We start from the raw sequence: 16568 nt of genomic DNA, 5'->3' as shown, positions 1-16568 counted from the left end.
TCTTCTTTTCTCTGCTGCTAACCAGATGTGAGGTCTTGGGCAATTCCTGGGCCATCTAAACTGCCACCTAGCAATGGTGGCATGTGTTCCAAGCCCCACAGTTGTTTCATGCGTAACCAGGCCCACGTCCTTTGGCTTCCATTCTGCTCGCCGGGCTGACCATCACAACACAGGAGGTGCAGGACACCCGGTGGTGAGGAGAGGAGCGAGTGCTTTTCACCTCCTCCCAGGAAGGGTGGAGAAGCCTCCCAGGAGGGGATCGTGCAGATGCCTGTATCTGCAGGCGGGGGTGGCGGGTGCTGGCAGTGGGGGCAGGTGCCTCCACGGGTTCTGCTCCCCTCGCAGCAGGGACTGTGGGTAGAGGAGGGAGCAGCAGTGGGCCCAGAGAACGACCCTGAGGAGCAAAGAGGGCGGGAAGTGTTTTGTTACAGTTTTTGATTTTGTGAGTGAGACAGAAAGAGAACGCACTCGATTTTCCAAGAAAGGAAACAGACAGTATTTACCTTTTTTCTGATGAGATTTTTTTCCTGTGATTTTTAAGAAGTTCAGTATGATTGTAAATGGACTGCTGGTGCTGGCCTCCTGACGTTGGTTCAGAGAGTCGGAGTGGAGATCCAAGGAGCTGGCCTCCTGGGAGAGGGAAGCAGAGCCCAGGTGCTGCTACCGGCACAGCTGGAGGGACGCTGGCCTGCTAACCACGCTCCTGTCGCCCCCCAGAGTGAGTCTCACTGCACTCAGGCCAGCGCCTTGCCGTGCCCTGGGCCTTGGTGGAGGGTCGTCCTCCCTTGGGTCCTCTTGCTTCCCCCTGCGGCAACCTCCCGCATACTTCCAGAGCCCCCAGGGAAGCAGCACGGTGTGGCACGGTTATTGGCTCCGCGCGTACTCAACTCTGTTCCCAGCACCGCGCCGTGACACCGTGGGTCCCTTTCACAGCCCTGTCGTGAGCAGTGAGTAAGAGAGGAATCAAGTTTGGTTCCAACAAGTGGATTTTATTAATGCAGTGCACACTCAACCTAACATCCCTAATGATAGCAAGTCACAAATACATTGAAGATTCACCCCCTTGTTCACCTAGAGTCCATCCCCATGGACTTACTCAATGCAACGTCTCGTAGCCAAGAAGTCAGTCAGCAAGATCGAGGGGATTCTTCTCAGCCCGAGCCTCTCTCAGCTCCTCGGATGTCTTCCGATGTCCTCAGGTGCCCCATAAGCTGGAGGGTAGGTGGCAGTCATCGCCACGGAAGAGGTGGTCAGTCATCTGGCCTCGTTGACAACAGTCGAACAGCAATCAGCGATAGAGTGGACAGCAGCCAGGGCAGTCGAGACAGCGACGTGGAGTCCTCTGATCACAGAGCTGCTGACAGTTTGCTCCAAAAGTCCAGGGGTTTAAGTGGTGATCTTCAGCCCAGTCATGCTCTGGTCTTCATTGATAAAGACCAGCATGTGACTAGACTAGGAGCCACCACTCAAATCATAGATCAAGGTTCATGTCGGCATTGTTCAGGAGGGTCATCCTGCCACACAGCAAGCTTGTCACCAGGCGCCTTTATGAGTTTAGTTTTACAAGTCCAGGCAAATACCAAACACAGCTTATTATTACCACATAACACACAGCTACAGCAATTCCTAATATCTCCTTGTCTCATTACAAGTTCCATCCCGCTCTGTCTTCTCAAGGCACTGTGCCACGCCCCCATGTGCCCACAGGGCTGAAAGTGCCTGAATCTGGAAAATGGCGAGTGTCCTCCACCGGCTCCTGAGGCCGGGCCTCCTTGCACGGTGGAAGAAGAGGCGGCGCACCTGGGCTCCTTCCATTCACTAGCTCTTTTGGACTCTGGTGCGGGTCTCCGGTGGCTGGAGGTGGGTGTGATAATCTCCCAGGGCCAAGGAGTCATTTGTAAGAGGATTGGAGGACTGTGGAAGAAGAGCAAGCCCCAGGTGGTCCCTCTCACTCTTGGGGGACAAGCAGATCCCCGGAATGTGGCTAGTTACTGAGGGATGATGGGTGCTGCATGGAGTGGTTTGGGAAGAAGAAGCGACGGGAACAACCCTGCTCTGCTAACCGGCTTCCTGTGCGGGCCGGAGTTGAACGTGTCTGGAGAGCCAAAGGGCAGAGGGACGCAACGAGCTTTACCAGCCGTTGAACTTCCTGCCTTTCCATCCCGAACACACAGCATGATCTCCTCTCTAGCCGAGACGACATGTTAGAAAAGCGAGCTTTCTTCAAATCCACAATTCTTGTTTTGTATCCTCTTCATTTATTTATTTATCCATCCATCCATTCATTCCTTCATTTTGCAGTACTGGGAATTGAACACAGGGCAAGCACTCAGCCCCTGAGCTACAGCCCTTTTCTCATTTTTTCCTTCATCTTTACTTGAAACTGACTTGCTGATTTGCTGAGACTGGCCTCAAACTTGTGATCCTCCTGCCTCAGCCTCCCAAGCAGCTGAGATTCCAGGTGCACTACCATGCCCATCTTGGCTTATTTTGTATTCTCTTTTAGAAATGAAAATCATTTTAACTCTATCCCAAATTTCTCTAATTTATCTTCACTGTCCGTCCAGTAAAGTCAACTTGAATTTTATAGCTCCACAAATATTTAAGGAAAACACTGAACTCATGGTATTTACTTTTTATGTTGTGAACTTGCCAAAGAAAGGAGAAAGTAAATATCAGAAATCTTATCACCAACCACAAATTGCAGTTTATTCCAAAGTCAAGATGTTATTCTCAGCCTCCACTGATCAGAGTAATTGGTGACTAGCAGTGCGGCTCACATGTGAGAAATTCACCAGGAGCCAAAAGAGCACAAAACAAGGAGTGGATATTGTTTGGAGACACTTCTCTACGAGTCTCTCCATGTCTACAGATCTTGCAGAGGCACTGAAAACCTTTGTTTCAGGCTATCTTCCCAGTGATGTTTGTATAGTGAATATCCTTGAAACATATAGGAGTGTTAGTTAGCTTCCCAGCATTGTGACAAAGTGCCTGATGTAATCAATTTATAAAGAGAAAAGGTTGCAGGGCAAGGTGGCATCTCAGCTAGTTGGGAGGCTGAGGCAAGAGGATGGCAAGTCCAAGACCATCCTTGGGTACTTACCCAAGACCCTATCTCAAAATAAAAAATAAATAAATAAAATCAAACAGAAAGACTGGGAATGTAGTTCAGTGATAAAGCACCCCTGATTTTCAATCCCCAGTAAAAAAGAAAAAGAAAAAGCAGGTTTATTTCATTTAAAGTTTTGGAAGTTCCAGTCCACGATTTGACCCCATTGCTTTTGGGCCTGTGGCAAAGCATTGTGTGATGATAGGAGCATGTGGTGGAGCCAAACCTCTCGCTCCATGGCTGGGAAGTGAAGAAGAGAAAGAGGAGGAGCCGGGGTTCCACAGATCTCTTTGAGGGCAACCCCCATATCTTAACGACCTCCACCAGACCTCACCTCTCCAAGTTTGACCATTCCCAATAGCACCCAGCTGGGCCAAGCTTTAGCTCACAGGCTATGGGGGCTGTTTTGAGATCCAAACTATAGGAGAGGGAGTGTCTCTTTCCAGAGCAGAAGGCAGGTTTGTTTACTGCCCACAATAATAAAGATCATATCTCCCTCTGGGGAAGGATTAGACAGGCTCCATCATAAAGGCTCCTTTATAGGGCCAGGCTGTGGCTCAGTGGTGGAGCGCTTGCCTAGCATGTGTGAGGCACTGTGTTTGAGCCTCAGTACCACATAAAAATAAATGATAAATAAAATAAATGTATCCATCAAAAACTAACTAGAAATATTTTTTAAAAAGAGTGTATAAGCAGGTCTATGCATTTAAAAAAAAAAAAAGGACTCCCTTATAAAAGGCATGGATTCCCTGTGCTCAGGGTTCCTCAGCTGCCATGCAAACTTACTGCACTTGGGTTCTTCTGTGTCACTTGGGGAGTGAGGGGACAACAAGGACATGAAGCTTATGCCACCTGCTGTGCTATGGTAGCAAGACTCTTTGATCCCGACCTCAACACCTTGTGCTTTCTGCCAGCATCCAGGAAGCTGTAGCAAGTCAGCTGCCTAGCTCAGGGAGGGTCAAGTTTTAGCTCCTTCATGGTCCTGGATAACAGGTCAGGCAGGAGTTAATTTGCAGAAGTGGAGTTCACAGGAGTGTGGTGGGAACATCCCTAGTTTGCAGACGAAGAATGTGAACCTTGGACAGGAGCAGCTTATCCAAGGTCATGGCAAGGTCACAGCAGAGCAGAAACTAGAACCAAGTCTATATGCTAATGGCTAAGCTGCTTATCTGAGGTTCTGGCAAGTTTGTGGCAAAGGTGAAAGAGAACCAAGTCCGTATGCTTATTGACTAAGCCTGGGGTAAAGTCAGGCTGCCCTGGGCTTGCTCTTGGTTCTTCTCTTTACTGCTTCTTGTTTTATAACCCTGTTTGATAATTTAAAAATTGGGGATAATAATAGTAATGCCCCAAAGAGTTATTCTGAGTTTAAAATCTTGTCACAATTCTCAATTTTTAATCTTTATCACAATTCTTTGTACACACACACACACATACACACACACACACACACAAATGTGTGGCATTAAAAAAAAATGCTCCCTAACATTAAGATAACTTCCTAGAGCCGGACATGGTGGCACATGCCTGTAATCCCACTGACTCAGGAGGCTGAAGCAGGAGGATCACAAATTCAAATTCAAATTCAGCAACTTAGTGAGACCCTGTCTCAAAATAAAAATAAAGAGAATTGAAGATGTAACTCAGTGGCCAAGAGTCCCTGGGTTCAACCTCCAGTATCAAAAGAAAAAGATAACTAGCTTATTTATCAGTGCACGGTGTGCCTTCTACTGATCAGCTCTTATGTCAAGAGTCCATTAAAGCAGAGCTGTCCTGTGAGAACCTGAGCCACAGGGTGCACACAGCATAAACCCAGCCCCTGTGAGGCCCCTTCTCAGCTGTGCCTCTGCGTCTGCACCTGGGTTCAATCTACAGTGCTGCAAAAAACAAAAGCAAAACCAAAATTGGCTTAGTGACTTTGTGCTGGGACAGGGACATTCCCTGGGGACCCCAGGCCACTGCTTGATGCAGGGAGAACAGTGACTTGCCCCTGCGGGGCTCCTGCTGAGTTGGCAGCCGGCCTCGGGGAAGCAGAGGTCAGATCTGGGTTGGCTGCTGTGTCTGGTGCAGGGTTTGTACTAGTAGGGGGTAGGTGTTGCCAGGCAGGTACCCCCAGGAACAGATGGGAACAAAAAAGCAGGCCCACCTGCATCATGAGTGAGCGCAGCAGCTGCCCAGAGAGGTCCTCCTGGCATTTCCAGCACAACTGTAGGAGAATGGCTTTTTAACTTTCCGGTTCCTAATGATGTCTGTGTTTTCAGTGTTGACAGATTTACTCTTTCAGGATGTGGTCCATCGGAATTTGACACATTTCTGTGCGCAACCGTGGAAAGTGCCAAGGGTCCAGAGTCTTTCGTGGGTCACAGGTGGGGGAGCTCCCGCCTTGTTCACGTCTTGGGTGACTTGTTGTTTACTCTTAAGATTTAACTGCTCAGGCCAGGCATGGTGGTACACATATGTAATCCCAGCTCCTCCAAAGGCTGAGGCGGGAGGATTGTAAATTCAAGGCTGGCCTCAGCAACTTAGCAAGATCCTGCTGCAAAATAAAATAAAAAAGGTCTGGAGATGTAGCTCAGGGTAGAGTGCCCCTGGGTTCAATCCCCAGTACTGGTGGGAAATTTTTTGAATTGCTTATGAGTGTTAAAATGGTGGTGAAATAAAAGCCCTTAATTGGCTTTTGGTGGAAACACTGCAGAAGCTACACCCAGAAGTTGCTAATGAAACTTCTAAGACCTGCCAGTTGGTGTGTGGCTAGGCAGAAAGAGAGGAGTGTTTCTGCTTTCTATTTTGGAAACTCTGAGCCAAGTGCTAGGGCTGTGCAGGTTCCCAGGACTCTAAGTTGAGGTAGTGAACTTTGGAGACTCCACACAGAGAGGCCCTCCAGAAGTCTCCTTCTTGGGCTCTTCCAGGAGCAAAGGTTGGCTGGAGGCCTGGACTTTGGAGGGAGGACCCAGGACTGTGTGCACTTGAGGGCATGCTCTTTGGCGGGACTGTGAGCCCTGGACAAATGCAGTCTTAGGCCAGCCTGGCACCTCCTATGGCATTGAGGGCCGTGTAACCTCCACTCGCCAGGTGCAGGGGTAAATTTAGCCCTCGTGGGAGGCTGTGCAGTGTCTTGAATTCAGGGAACAGAGAAGACTGGTCTGATAGGTCAACAGCATCTCCTCCTCCTCCTCCTCCTCCTCCTTTTCCCATTTTACAATTTTCTTTCTTTTCTGCTCTTCTGCGCTGGGGGTCAAACTTGGGGCCTTGCTTGTGCTAGGCCACTGAGTTATAACCCCAGTCCTGCATTTATCTTTAAAATGCTTTAGAAATTGAAAAAACAGAACTACAACCCAAATTATAGTAATCCTGGTTTTTATATCTGACTATAATCCTGGTTTTTATATCTGACTACGTGTTTACCTTTACTAGAGATCTTCAAGTTACTGTCTAGAATATTTTTATTTCAAACTGGAGGACTCCCTTTAAAACTTATTGTAGGGCAAGTCTAGTGGCAAAATCCAATTTTAAAATCTGGAAATGTCTTAATTCCTTAATTTTCATTTTTTGAAAAGTTTTGCTGGCAATATAATTCTCAGATGACAATTTGATTATGATGTGTCTCAGTGTGGATCTCTTTCCTTCTCGGAGTTCACTAGGCTTCTTGGATTTACAGATTTATATCTCTCATCAGATTTGAGGCGTTTTCAGCTATTATTTGTTCATAGAAACTTTGTTCCTTTCTCTATTCTCCTTCTTAGATTTCCAAAATGACTACACTGGTCTGCTGAATGCTGTCCCAGAATTTAAGCTCTGTTCACTTTGTCTTTATAATTTTTTTTTGTTTGTTTCTCTGACTTGATAATTTAAAATAACCTGTGTTCATGTCTACATTTTCAAGTCTGCTGTTGAACCCCCTCACTTTACAAATTATTGTGTTATTCAGCTCCAAAATTTATGTTTGGTTCTTTTAGAAAAATCATTTTGCTGTGTTCATATTCTCATTTTATTTATATGTTTTCCTAGTTTCCTTTAGTCATTGTACATGTTTTTCTTTAGCTCTTTGAGCACATTTAAGACAACTGGTTTAAAGACTTTGTCTAGTAATTCTGATGTCTGTGCTTCTTCAGTGATGGGTTTTGGAGATTTATTTTACGGCTTTTTGAATAGGCCATGGTTTTGTGTTTCTTTGTATGCATCTTGTGATTTTTTTGTTGAAAATCTGGCATTTAAAAAAAAAAAAAAAAGAGTCTTTGCAGCCTGGTCTGTGCTGGAAAGGACCTTTACTAATTATTAGCACAGCAAGTACTGAGACTTGAGATCAGCCCAGGCCTTCTTAGGGCTTCAGGGGCACGTTTCCTGCCTGGGCCTGTGTGTTCTCTTTTAACTCCCACCCCCCACACAACACGCCGCTGCTGGGACATGCCCTGATTTTCCAGTCTGAGCCCAGCTCTTCTCAGGTCTTGGCTATTCTGTTGTGTTTCTGTACCCACAGGGGCCTGCCCAGATGTTGAAGGCCCACAGCTCCCCCACAGTGTTCCCAGGCAATGCTGCCTGCCATCCTTTGTCCAGCCTGTGATCTGAGCTATGCTGCCTTTCCCTCATTTAGGGAAACTCATATGAAACTATCTGACTGTTACTCGGTTTTGAAATTTTTAATGTAGGCAAGGATAGCTGGGAAGGCTGTGAACGGGATAGAGAAATTTGAGAGTCCTGTACTATGAGAAGCCCGTCAGGGTTGGCGCTGTGTGGTGATTCTCAGGCAAAGGGCTACCAGAAAGCTGGGTGTCAAAAAGACGTCAGGATGTGGGGCTTAAGAGACTGTTGGCTCAGTTGCTTCCGGAAAGCTCCAGCTGGGATGTGAAATTAGAGCCCTGTCTCACTCTCCGACCAGTTGTGCAACCATGGCCTGTCTGTTCTTGACTCTGTAACTGTATGACTTGGGGCATTGGTTTATGGAAGTCGTATCCAGTACCCACGCCCCTTGAGTCCTCACCTGTCTGTTGATGTGACTTCCTCCATCTATAGAAGACAAGGGCTGCACAGCCTTTCCCTCAGCAAAGTTGGCTGCTGAGGAGGAGCACCTGCAGTGGGAGGGGGTGTGTCCTCATTCCAGGAATGATGGATGCATTATCCGCACCTGGCATGGGAAGAAGGCGGCACCATTGGTTCTGTCTGATAACCAACTGGATTCTGTCATCAGCCTAGGGATGGATGGGGTCGGGTGTGAGAGCAACAGGCCTGAAGAACAGAATCCTCCTGACACAAAATGGAACTTCTTGGGAAATGTGAGCTAACATACAAAAAAACACATGCTATTTTAAAATAATACTTACTTCTTGATTTTAGATGATTATTATTTGTGACATTAATGCTTCTGGATCAAGTGTTTATTACTTTATGAAATTCATGTATACATATTGGAAGATATTGGAAAGACTTATGCTGAATAATCAAAAGAGATGTCAAATTATTAGAAGGAAACACTTGAGAGGCCGCTACAGGTCTAAAATTAATAGATGACGTGGTTTATATAATCTTGGCCTTTGAAAAATGTGCCTTCTGGTTTTTATTTTTTTAACCCTGATAAAATGGTAAGAAGAGTGCTGAGATTGAGACCCTAGCCCCAGAGGGGACTGTCATCTGTGTCCTAACTCCTCCATCAACAACATGTGATACCATTACTACCGTGCCTTCTAAAAAGTTAGAACAGCAGCTAACATTTACCCTGTGCCAGCAAAGGCCCTGGGAGCTGTGGATCCAGTAGGACAAGACTCACATCTTCCAGTTAAGGAAAGCTAATAAAGCTTACTCCTGTCTCTGACTGTACTTTTTTTGCGTTTTTATGGGCATTAATAATGCCATTGAGTGCCCTCGGGCTTACAAATAGCTGCTGATCCTGCTATAAAAATAACCGTTCTTTATTCCATGAACTCACAAAGCTAAGAATAAGTTAATGGGTTCAGGAAGAGAAGGGATCCAAAAATTATTTCTCATTTGAGTTTCAGTGGAATCTAACGTGGTAGATCCTCACTGGGCTGTCTGTCCATTCTTACCCACTGCCCGACCGCTGCCCCCTTTCAGAAAGTTGCCTGCTCACACCTGCAGGTTTGCTGAAGGAGCTGCCACATTTGTGGCCTTCCCCCACCCCCAGGTCCTTGTCCCAGAGTTAACATCCGACCCATGCCCCGTCAAAGTCGCCAGCACAGTCCCCTCACAGATGAGGTGACTTAGGAGATGGAAGAAGCCTGGGAGCTGAGGATGTCCCTGTCTGCCATGTAGTCGGGACGCAGGAAAGTCTGTCGCCATGAGAGATGGGAGTGGGCAGATGAGTGGAGAGGACTGGAGGTCAGAGAAAGAGCCAATCCTGGCAGCGTTTTTGATTTGTTTCTGAAATTAGACGTCCTCTTACTCCTGTTTGAATAAGCCAACAGAAACAATAAAGACATAAGACTGATGTATTTCAAAGAAAACTCTTTCCTGTTTGCCACGACCTGAAGAGAAAACAGAAAGTAGAAGCATTTGTTCCAAATCAATGCTCATATATCAATGAGACATTAATACTTTGGAACCAAGTCCTTTCTGTTCCTTCTTCACTAGTGTCTTAGAAGAAATATAATAACTAGTACAAGGTATAATAATTGGTAAGCATAGAACAGCACCTGGAGCCAGACTCGCTGGTATAAATCCCAGGTTTACACTTTCTAGATGTGCGACCTGGGGCAGGAGATCCAACTTCTCCAAGGAGGAGAACCTTGAGGGTTGCTAGAACGATTGATTCACTGACAACAGTATCTGGCACACAAAATGCTGACTGAATGACAGCTACTATTGGCCAAGCGGGTCCCTGTTCTCGCGGTGCCTGGAGTCAGAGGGACTGTGTGTACCAGGTGGAGCAGTCTCATCAACCAGAATCCCGGGGATCTCTCCTTGGACCAGAACCAGCAGTGTTGGGCATACCTTGAAATCAGCTCTCTGGCCCTCCCTTATATTTCAGGAGGCTATTTTAACCACCAAGCACTGTAGAACCTTCATATTTAATGGACATAATCTGTATTTAATTGTGATACTTCAGTCTCCACACAATTTTTACAAAAGGACTAAAAATTGTTTTAAAATATTTTAAGTATATATATATATATATATATATATATATATATATATATATATATATATATTTAAATTGGATAATACCAGGTATGGTGTGGTACATGCCTATAATCCTAGCTACTTGGGAGGCTGAGGCAAGAGGATCATAAGTTTGAGGCCAACTGGGGCAACTTAGTAAGCCTCTGCCTCAAAATGAAATAAAAAATAAAAGGGGGGTTTAGGATGCGGCTCAGTGGTAGAGCACATGCATAGCACGTACTAGGACCTGGGCTCAATCCCTGGTTTTAAAAAGAAAAGTGAGCTAAGATTAGAAGTTATCCAGTGATTGCTGGGTAGCTGGTGTTTGGAAGGAAGTGGGTGCAGGAATAGCTGCTCCCATCCCCGGGGACAGGCACATCCTAGCAGCGTGGCTCACGCTGGTCGTCCTCTCATTGGTGGGACTAAGAAATGAGAAGCCTTTATTAAGAATCAACTGGAAGCCAGATGCTGTGGTGCACACCTATGGTCTCCGCTGCCTGGGAGACTGAGGCAGAAGGATCTCCAGGGCCATGAGTTCCAGGCCAGCCTGGGCAGCAGAGTGAGTGAGACCCATCTCAAAACAACAACAAAGATCCCACAGAAGGAGGAGGAGGAAGAGGAGGAAGTAAGGACTATTTACAAGAGCTGAAGAATGTGTAGTCTGCTTTTCGTTCTCCAGACAGGACACAGGACTCACGTCTGCACTTTGGATACAAGCTACCATCTTCTCAAGGAAGTCCTTGAAGGGAACTGGAAGGTGGGAGCTAGTGACCAAGGGTTCTGCAAAGGCAGGAGGGACTCGGCATGAGTGGGAACTGACACAGGCATGGGCAGGAACAGCACCTCCCCAGAGAGGGGCACTGGCCCTGTCAGTGGGGCAGTCCTTACCGCGTCTGACCCTTGGATAAGAAGATCCTACATTCACTCCTCCAGGTCAGTTCCTCCAAAGCTCTGACCCTGGGAGAAGAAACAACACAAAGAGAAAGGGAGTGACCATTATCGTGTAAGTTAATGTACTTTCCGTGGTGTTGCAGATGGAACCCCGCCCCGTGTAATCTAGGCAAGCATTCAACCACCGAACCCCAGTAAACGTGATTCTCAAGGAGCGGGGGAAAGGGAAAAGGTGTTGAGCATCGCGCTCCAGGCTGGTGCAAAAACCCAGTGTCATGAGATTCTCAGTGACTTGGGAACAGATTGAAGGAGGGGAGACCTCAGTGCCAGTACAGAACCACCTGCGGTGCCCGCCTCAGCCTCTCCCGGCTGCTCGACTGGTCCCCATCCCTCCCCTTGGTATTCATTTCAGGCTGTCCAAACATCAGTGGTCCTCACTGTGGTTCTCCTGGACCCGGGCAGAGTCGACCAGCCTAGGTAAGTTGGTGGGAGTTCAGGGAGGGTCGGTGACACACTGATGTGCAGGCAGGCCCTGTTCCGTTCCTCAGTTTCCTTTCAATGCTACTACTGTTTGCAGGACAGGACTTACTGTGAAGAGAGAGAGCAGAATAAGGGCGTAAGTTTTCTCAGCTTTTGAATATTAGGGGCTCCAGCATGTGCTGAGCCCATTCCCTCCTGCCTGGCCGTTGGTCCAGATCAGTTGGCAGAGCCCTTCTCCACGTGACCTCTCTCGTTCCGTACACTCACTCGGCGTTTTAACAGTTCTGAATTGCTTCCCTTTTTATATTATGTGCATCAGTGAGAAGACAGTGTTACACTCAATGAATACTTCAGGGAGAAAAGGGTCTCTTTCACTTAGTAACTTTTTATTCCTATGACTTTTCCAAAAGAGGAGAGGTGTCCTCAGGAAAGGTCAGAAAACTTGATGTCAAGCAAAAATTCATTCATTTATGTCATAGGTACAAATCACTAGCCTCCCCTTTATAAGACAGTGCAGGTAAGCACCCACCTCCTGCAGTTCACTAATACAAAGCATCTTGCTATTAAAAATGCAAATTATGTTCTTACCTTTTCCCCCTCTAACACCTTTATGTTGAGATAGAACTGTTCATCAACGATTTCCTCCTTCATTGAAGTGACAAGCCAACCAAAACATGGTCACAGTAGAATGGCAATATCTTTGTTAGCCTCTGCAAAACCACCGACACTCCTGGCCATCTAACTCACATGCTCTCTCAAGCACTGTAGCAATCCACAAGCAACTCGGAAACCTTGGTTTGGCTTCTGTGAAAACCTCCAGCTGGCAGGATGTCATGTATTGGTCCCATTGATACCAACCAGGAGAATTATCAAGGTATTCTGACTCTGATGACCTTTTCTTTAAAATAATTTTGTTGTATATATTTTAGGTATGCAAGGTTATGGGGTACATATAGTCACTGAGAAGGTTACTGAAGTGAGGAAAATTAACTTATCTACCTGGTAATTATCCACATGTCACATTGTTATTATTTTTTGTTATTGTTTCTGTGGCAAGAGCAGCTAAAATCTACTTATTTAGCATTAGTCCCAAATGCACTGACTTTGCTTACCTACAGTCCTTGTGTTGTGCATGAGCTCTCTGAATAGGCTCATCCTGCACATCTGTTATGCTTTGTCTCCTGTGGCCCACATCTGTCCAGTTCTTACCCCATCCTCCTCCTGTAACTTCTTTTTCTCTGTGTATATTTGAATGCTCTTCTTTCTCTCCTCTCTCTCTTTCTCTCCCTTCCCCCCCCCTCCTTTCCATCTTCCCTTCCTTTCCGCATTCCACGTGTGAGCTCATGCAGAGCGTTTCTTTCTGCTTGGCTTATTTCACATAGCACCATGTGATTGTGCTCCAGACTCACACATTCAGTGCTGGATGGTGTTCCACTACCAAGTCCATTCATCTGCCACCAGACGCAGCAATTCTTCTCCTGGACAGATACCCAAAGCAAATGGAATTACCACCTCATAGCTTCTTGCACTGCAGAGTCCACCACAGTGTTATTCTGGTGACCTTTTTGGAGGAAGCTGTGACATACTTTGTTAATGAAAGCCCACTTTCCCTCCTGTTTCCTTTTCCAGAAGTGCCACGTTAAACCATCTAAAAGAAATCTTCAGAATGTGGTGGAAACAGGATTCTCATTTTACTTAACAATAAGTCTTTTAAAATCATAAAAGTGATCTTCTGAAACAGGCAGGAGAAAGATTGTGAAGACAAGGTACCCTGGTGCTTTCTGCTAGCAAAGTAAGTTTTTGCAGTATAAACACTGGTGAAGTTACAGAGCAGGCTATAAAGTCATCGATAGTGAGCCGATCATAACAGGGGTGGTATAGGTATTAGAGCTTAAGTAACTAAGTCAAATTTCTAACAACAAACAAATTTAAAATTGTATCGCCCTATAATCAATACAGTATCTGTTATGGTTTAATGTGAGGTGTCCCCCAGAAGCTCAGGTGTAAGAAAATGCAAGAAAACTTAAAGATGAAATGATTGTGTTATGGAGCCTCAACTTGACCCGTGCATTGATCCCCTGATAGGGATTAACTGGATGTAACTGAGGCAGGCAGGGGTGGCTGGAGGAGCTGGGTCATTGGGGTGTGTCTTTGGGGTTTATATTTTGATGTGATGAGAAGAGCTCTCTCTCTGCTTCCTGGTACAATGTTCTGAGCTGCTTTCCTCCACCACACTCTTACACCATGATGTTCATCTTCACCTCTGGCCCCAAGAATGGAGCTGGCTAGCTAGGGACTGAGACCTCTGAAACTGTGAGCCCCCGATAAACTTCTCTAAAATTGTTCTTGTCGTGACTTTTGATCACAGCAGTGAAAAAGCTGAATAAAACAGTCTCCTAAAACAAACCTGTAACCTTAGGTCCAGTTAAGGGTTAAATTCTATAGGAGAGGACAAAACATTTTGGCACTCAAATACAGATTCTTAAAAGACCATCTTTTACCTTTTATAAAAACAAAAACTCAACTCAGTGATGCTAAGAATTAGACTGTGTTCTGAAGTTTACCCATTTGGCAAGTGCCCTTTTCTCTTTGTGTTGTCATGGTGACACAGAAGTAAATATTTTTTGGCAACTTCCTTTTCTCTCTCTGTGGGTGATGACAAGTTCAGTGTTGCAGTTTTTTTTTTTTTTTTTTTTTTTTTTTTTTATTTGATATGGGGATTAAACCCAGGGGCTGCTGAGCCACATCCCCAGTTTTGTTTTTGTTTGTTTGTTTTGTTTTTGAGACAGGGTCTCCCTAAGTTCTCAGGCTGCCCTTGATCTTGTGATTCTCTACCCCATCACATGGGGAAAGGATGCTCTCTGCAGGATAGGCGCTGATAAAATAGACACAGGAGACACCTGCACAGAGCGGCTGAGAGCGAGTGGTAGGTGAATTCAATCCACCAGGTTTGCACTGGACTACCAAGGTGAGACTCCCTGGCCTGTGTCCCCGAGGCTGGCTTCATGGTAAAGATGCACTTGAGCTGGCCTTGAGGGACCAGAGGAGTAGAAGGATCAGAATGGGAGGCAGGGAACAGCCGACATGGAAGGAGGACAGGGATCTCCCAGGAGTAAAGGGCTGCAGTGGGTTGTGTTGGATTAGTCCTCTGATATATCAACCTGTGCTTACCTTCCAGCATCCCTTGCAAGAGTGAGACAGCAGCTGACTCCCTCGGCCCTATCCAGTGGGGCTGGGCGGTCACCCCGGCCGCAGTGCCATCTCCTGCACCAGGACTCTTCCACCTTCAGTCATCTTATGCCACAGACTTTCTAACTGATCTCTTCTCTCATATCCAGCACTTCCTTCAATGTAGGTTAGGATGCTTCAGCCCTCCTGTTAGTCAAAGAACTAACCAAATCTCTGCCTTCCTTATAGTGAAAGGAAACGGTCCCTGACTCATGCCTCGACACTAACTTGCTGTGTGGTTTGGGGCAACTCCTCCCCTTCCTCCAGTCAGTAAAGACGCAGTTGCTTGTCGTTTGTTGACTTTTTCTTAAATTAGGTTGTAAACTAAAGTAACTAAAGTTTTTAAAATCATAACTTTTATTATGAATTATAAATGAAGTTCTTAAAACCATAAGTTTAGAAGTCTTTAAAGGTGTGTTAGGCTTTTGCTTATCCTCTTGGTATCTTGGCATGAACTCCTGGGGATCCTGGGAGAGTTAAATCAGCACTTGCACACTGAGAAGCTTGTAGCAGCAATAGCAGTAAGTGCTGCCATGCAATCCAGTTTGAATTGCAGTACAGCATTGGCACAGGGAGGGTTTGCAAGGTTGCACAACAGGAGTAGGAAAGAAGAACCACAAGAATTCACTGCTTTATTTCTCAAATATTGGGGGAATGTTTGTGGGACTTGCTTTTTGAAGGTGTTTGACCAAGAGGATCATAATTTTGAATATGGCTAAATACATGTACTGCTATCAGTATAATCAGCACAATATGCTAGCCTTGGTGGTCGGTTACATTTCTAACAATTTTGTGGGTTAGCTATTACAAGCTTGGACCTAATGGTACTCATGTTGCATTATATAAATAGATAAGAACCCTCTGACAAAGGTTCTCAGGCAATTGGGTAGTGTCTATAGACATTTTTGACTGTAACGATTTGGAGGGTGCTACAAACTTCTAGTGGGTAGAGGTGCTGTTAAATATATCACAAGGAGCAAGACATCCCCAACTCCCAACAAAAGAAGTCCCTGGCCAGACTGACTATGGACTGTTTTAATCAGTTTTTTGCGTGACTGTGACCAAAATACCCAAGAAGAACAACTTAGAGGAGGGCAAGTTTATTTGGGGCTCACCATTTCAGAGGTCTTAGTCCATAGATGGCTCTGGACTTTGCTCTGGGCCCAAAGTGAGGCAGCACATCATGGTGGAAGGGCCCAGTGGAGAAAAGCTGCTTAGCTCATGGTGGGGTCAGGAAACAGAGAGAAAGAGAGAAGGGGAAAGGAACCTCAGGGAAGATGCATGCCCCCGTGACCCACCTCCTCCAGTCATGCCCCACCTGCCTACGGCTACCACCCAGTGGGTCCCTTTGAACTAGGATGGACTGATTAGGTCACAGCTCTTATTTCGCCTTTGAATATGCCTGCATTAACAGGAGCTTTGGGGGTCCACCTCATGTGCAAACCACAAGCAGTGTCAAGGCTTAGAAACCCCGATGAAGAGGAAGGAATACCAAGACAGAATGATGGAGATTCTGGCTTGATGCCATGTGTGACCCTATCATCCATGCCCTCACTATGTCGCCAACAAGGCCAAGGTTATTTATATCTCATTGCAGAGGAGGTTTTTAATTAAGGAGGCAAGACAATCCAAGGGCTAGGTATTAGTCTCCTTTTCCCCTTGCCAACCCCATGCTTGTGGATACATTATTCTGAGTGGCAGAGCTTCAAGTGATATGAAAGCTCAGAAATATGGACTTCCCATCACCAAAGCT

Source organism: Sciurus vulgaris (assembly GCF_902686455.1).
Source record: "Sciurus vulgaris genome assembly, chromosome: 12".
Lineage (NCBI taxonomy): Eukaryota > Metazoa > Chordata > Mammalia > Rodentia > Sciuridae > Sciurus > Sciurus vulgaris.
This window is presented reverse-complemented; position numbering follows the sequence as displayed.